At 35.2% G+C, this 5,587-nt stretch overlaps 1 pseudogene; it reads right to left on the bottom strand.

Moving 5' to 3' along the window:
- Nucleotides 1–412: 412 nt before the first annotated feature.
- On the bottom strand, nucleotides 413–1,650 carry LOC109676428 (TBCC domain-containing protein 1 pseudogene; annotated as a pseudogene).
- Between the last annotated feature and the right edge of the window lie 3,937 nt (nucleotides 1,651–5,587).

The raw sequence follows: 5,587 nt of genomic DNA, 5'->3' as shown, positions 1-5,587 counted from the left end.
ATGAAAGTCAGAAGTTTAGCTAAAATTCCACAAAAAAAACATTAAGAACTGATTATGGAATAGAAATCAAGAAAAGATTTTAAATAAAAAAGAAAAGACCCTCCAATCTCTCTCTCTCTCTCTCTCTCTCTCTCTCTTTGTCTCTCTCTGTTTTTTGGTGGGACTTGGGGTTGAACGCAAGGCTTTGTGCTTGCAAAGCAGATGCTCTACCACTTGAGCTGCATCTCCAGGCTCCAAAGTCTCTTAAGCAGCAAGAATACCTTCCTAATATGGTTTCAAGATGGGTATCATCCTCCATTGATCCTCACGTTTCCTGAACCCAGTGATATTATCTAGAAGTCCTATCCTGTTGCCTGTTAGGAGCCTGCTGCAGGGGGTACAAGAGTGCCCAACTGTTGGCAATGTCAACCATTCATAAAACGTGTTCTCCACAAGTACCTGGAACTGCTTCCTTTGTTCCTTTGTCAAACAAGCCTCTTTCACAGTTTTCTACCAGATCTATATCTTCTGTTCTATTCAAGTCAGTGCTTTCCCCAGGTATCTCTGTTGTTGCAGAAGGAATGTACAAATGATGGCAAGCAGTAAGGACGTTAACATTGTCACAGCTGTGGAGGTGAAGAACAGTCTCTACAAGGCCCAAGATTAAAGTCTATTGCTGCACTTCTCAATTGTCACAGTTCGTAAGGGAGAGATATGTAAAGGATTCATTGCAATGATGAATTCTGACATGTGTGGTGCATCTGAAGGGCCACATGATTATTGCAAGCTATCTTAGCTTTTTTGATTGTACCTTGAGTTGGTGAGCCCAAGCCAATTTTTTTCCTGACTTAAGACAAACAGACATACCAAATGGATTCCCAGTCAAACAGGTTCTCAACCAGGTTTCCACCTTGTGGAAAGAGAAAGTCTTAGAAATCTTTGAGAAGCCAGTTTATGCATGGAGTAGTTGCCACAGAGCAAGTTCATGAAGTGGTTAGACCTTCCTGGCTGTACTACAATAAGAAAGCTAAGAGCTACAACGGCTTCTTGAGAGACTAGACTACTAAGGGTCGAATGAAATGATGCAGTGAGTTGCTCTGGACCTAAAAGCAGTTTAAGGAGCTCTGACAGATGATCACAGACAAAAGCCTGGTGACTGTAATCATTCCAGTTCTTGTTATAGCATTTGGAATTTTCAGTTAGTTCAGGAGGCTGAGATCTGTTTCTGGGACTAGGCCACTTGTCTCCAAACAAAGTTGTCCTCAGGGAAACCTTGTTTAACTGCTATACATATAAGAAGTGCAAAAACTGTAGGATAGCCCCTGAAAAGCTGATTTCTCTGCATTTCAACTTCATCTTCACACATGAAGTTTGGTTTGACAAAACCCCAGACCATTCTAGGCGCTCCTTGGGTGTCCTCAATGAAAGACTATCAAATATTTCAAAGTGAAGCCATGCTAGATGATTGGCCAATTGCAGCTTCCTACAAGCAATATGCCTCCATGTAGACCAGTACAGGCATGGATAAGCTCCCTCTGTGTCCCAAGTTTGCACATAGGTAGATATCTCCCTGAAATAGTGAAGACAGAGATTAGATGGAGGGGGAACCTGCAAGGGACCCACTATAAAGGATTCTAGTTTTACCCAGAGGAGAACTCCAGACTGATCCATATTATCAATACAGACATCTGGATGAAAAGGCCTCTTTGCATACCTAAGATCATAAATTTAGTTGGCACAGCCTTGGTTTAAGATTCTTGTTTGATTTGAGAACTGCATTGCTTACAAATACCCTTTTGGAAACCCAGAACTGAGAGAATCTCTTAGTTTTGTTTAAAAAAAGATAGGTTCAGACTCACTCCTGTGAAGTGCTGAAAGCCAAATCTCAACTTAAGTCATTGTATCTCCACAGTCACTTGTCTGTAAGGTATCAGTCTTTTTTTTTATGAAAGAGAGACAACTGTTTTGTAGAACTGGGAGGATACTGTAAAATAAGATCTCCTAAACTGTGCATTCCAGGTACTTTTGGTGCGGAGTTCATTGTGGCCCCAGCTAGTTCAGTCTCAGTTTCCTGGCCTGCAGGCATTTCACTCCGCATTTTCTTTGATAGACTGAGAACAATTTTTCAACATTGGTAAATTTTCTATTAAAAATGCTTCTGCATAAATGCAAATCAAAACTACACTGACATTCTATCTCACTCATCAGAATGGCAATCCTCAAACAAACAATAAATGTTGATGAGCATGCAGAGGGAGTGAGGGAGGATGAACCCTTATTCACTGCTGATGGGAATGTAAATTAGTGCATCCACTATAGACATCAGTATGGAAGTTCCTTAAGCTAACAATAGAACTACCATTAGATCCTGCTATACCACTCGTAAGCATATATCCAAAGGAATATAAATCATCTGAATACAACAGAGACACCTGGATACACAAATTTATAGCAGAACTATTCACAATGGCCAAACTTGGAATCTGTCTAGGTGTCTGTCAACTGACAAATAATTATAGGAAATGTGGTACATATACATAATGAAATATAATTCAGCTATAAATAAGAAGAAAATTATGTCATTTGCATAAAAAGTAATGAAACTGGAAATCATCATATGTTAAGTGAAATAAGCCAGACCAAGAATGGCAAATATCATGTGTACTCTCTCATATGCAGAGTCTTGATCTGAAAAAATAAGAATGACATGAGTTTAAAATGAGGAATCGCTTGGGGATGTGGACCAGTGGGAGGCAGGAGGGTGAAAGGAGAGTGTGAAGGGGGAATAAATACTATCAAAGTACTTAATATGCTGGTATAAAAATAGAATGATGAAATCCATTTAAATATTTTGAAAAAGGTGAGAAGAGTAATATTGAGGGTGAATTTGACCAAAGTACATTGTATGCATGTGTGGAAATATCACAGTGAAACTGCTTTGTACAATTTATAACTGCTAATCAAAGAAGAAAAACATGTTGAACAAAAGTAAGAAAAAGATATTTGCAAAATATATATAGCTTTTATTAATAAGACAAGTTTAAATGCCATAGAAAGAGGTTTTAATAATCCATCAAATATAAGCCACAATTTAAATAAAATGAGGGACACAGATCAAAAGATGAAATGAAAATTACCAACAATGAATACATTTATTTTATAAACAAAATGTATTTGGAAGCATAAAATCATTTTTTAAAAAATCAAACATCATATTGAAAACAATAGTAAGATTAGTAAGTAGCTAAGTAGCTTGAGTTTCTCATTATCCAAAAAAAGATGAAAATGCTTGGATTACTATCCATCCCTACTATAGTTTTGACAGTCTCCCATTCCCTACTCTTTGTCCCTGGTCTCTTGATGGTCCATGTGTACACAGCATTCTATTCCAGACCTCAGCATATGCTGCTAGTTGCAGAGAAGTAGGAAATACTCACTAAGGAGTAACTTTCTTGCTAAACATGCTTAGCCATCATAACAAAATCCAGCAGTTTGTACTTAGAATATGTGCTTTTTTTTTGGAGTGATAGTTTTTCCTTTTGCTAAAAATAGAATATCCAGTTGGTTATATATTTTTGGAAAACAGGCAAGCTTGGACTCTGAGGGCTGGAAACTCAGGACAGCTATGCTTCAAAGTAGGGCATAAGAGGAGAAATAAATCTTTAGTTCTACAGCACAGTCAAGGTAGCAAGCAGAATGTGCAGACATTAAATTATATAGAACCAAACATAATGGATTAATGAGAGACACAGTGTGCTACCGCTCCAGGAAGACAGTGAAAGGAGATGCCACTGCACATAATATGGATCTTAGGTACCCTGACCTGTTTTTCTGAAGTTCTTCAAGTAAAGTGGAAAATATATATAGTAATACTCTTCTTTGCATTCTGGTTACTGGCATAAACATAGAAGTCAAACTATCTGGGTTCAAATGCTAACTCTATAAGCATTGCTATGAGTGTCATCATTTGTAATTTACTTAAGCTCTTTGTACCTCAATTTCTAATAAAAGTGTTTATTTCATATAGGAACCATAAGGATCAAATAAATTAATCCATATGAAATTATCAGAAGAATACCTGGTGCACGTGGAGCACTCAATAAATATGAATCATTGCTGTTCTTGGTCAGAAGATTTCTAGTTTCAGATCATGGTTATAGTTTCTGTTACTCTGAGAAATTAAAAAAAAATCACACTGTAGTTCTGAAGGATTGTAGAAAAGGGTTGACAAACAAAAATCTATCAAGAAAGTTCCTTTTAGATTTTCTGTCTAGGCATTCTTTGACTTTGAAAGTGATGGGACAATTGCTGATTTAAATTCTATAATTCTGTTTCACTTGAACTGACTTTATGTCTAAAGATGAGAAATGCTACCTATGAGCCTGGGCTAACCTACTGAATTCAGTGTATTTCAGTTTCTTAATGGTTTCAGAAAGTACATTTGCTTCTTTCCAAAATCCCAGTAATACCTGCATATTAGTACCAAGATATACAATTATGTTAGGAAAAAAAAAAAGAAAAACTCTATTATCAAATTCCTTTTCCTCATGGATTCCAGAAGATGCTTTTTTAATAAATTTGGGCTGGGACCTATGCAAATATGTATTTAAATGCTCCTCAGAAATTTCTGATTTGTAAACCTAGTGGGAAATAATGACCTACATGACTTCCTTCAAACCTACTGAGATCTTATAAATCCATACTAGAAATATCTTGAACTGTTTTCATTTTTACTTTGTAAGATGCACCTTTAGATATTTCTTTGTTTCCTATTACTTTTATTTTGAAAGGAAACTGTGAAAATCACTTTTTGTTTTTCATTTTATCTGTCATTATTTGGACATGTCATACCTATAGCTTGAAAAATATAAATGTATGTCAGAAAAGCTACAAATAACCATGCGTATTTTGTTTGCAAGAAGAGATTTGTTTGGAAGAATATGTATTTCATATTTGAAATATATCATTAGGAAAATGTAGGTTTCGATTTATCAAGTGAATTTTAAATACAATATGGGGGTTATATAGCTTCAAAAGTAATAGTAATCTGAGTTGGTTACCAACAGACATACAATCATAAAATCTCTTATATTTGACACTTCATTTATACAAATGTACTTTCAATATTTTAGAAAAAGTTCTGAAAACCAAACTACTACACAAATACTTAATTTTTAAAATTTTTTAGCAAAATTCTATTGAAAAGTAAGAAAGTACACTTCCTAAGGAAGACAGGGAGCAAGCTCCCATCTAATTAATAAATTACAAGTAGCATCTATAGCTCAAAAGTCAGGCAAATATTTTTTGTTAAAAAAAATTAACTTGATTTGATTGAAAACTAGTATGAGAATATTCTGAAATAGTCTTTGACATTTTATACTGGTTTTAAATCCTTTTAAATTCACAACTTACAGGTAATTTATTAAATACAATTCCAAATGTTATATGTAAATAAATGTTTACCAGGAAAGTGTTCCATAAGCAGACAAATTAGGAATGCACTAAGTATACTTAAAGCACAGAATTTTTCTACAATTGTAATAGCGGTTTTGTTCACAAATCATTTTCTCAAAGAAAATATCATACGGTCCATTTCTTAAAATGAATT

This window comes from Castor canadensis, chromosome 5 (assembly GCF_047511655.1).
Source record: "Castor canadensis chromosome 5, mCasCan1.hap1v2, whole genome shotgun sequence".
Classification (NCBI taxonomy): Eukaryota; Metazoa; Chordata; class Mammalia; order Rodentia; family Castoridae; genus Castor; species Castor canadensis.
The sequence above is the reverse complement of the archived record's forward strand: the minus strand, read 5'-3'. Positions and strand labels throughout refer to the sequence as shown.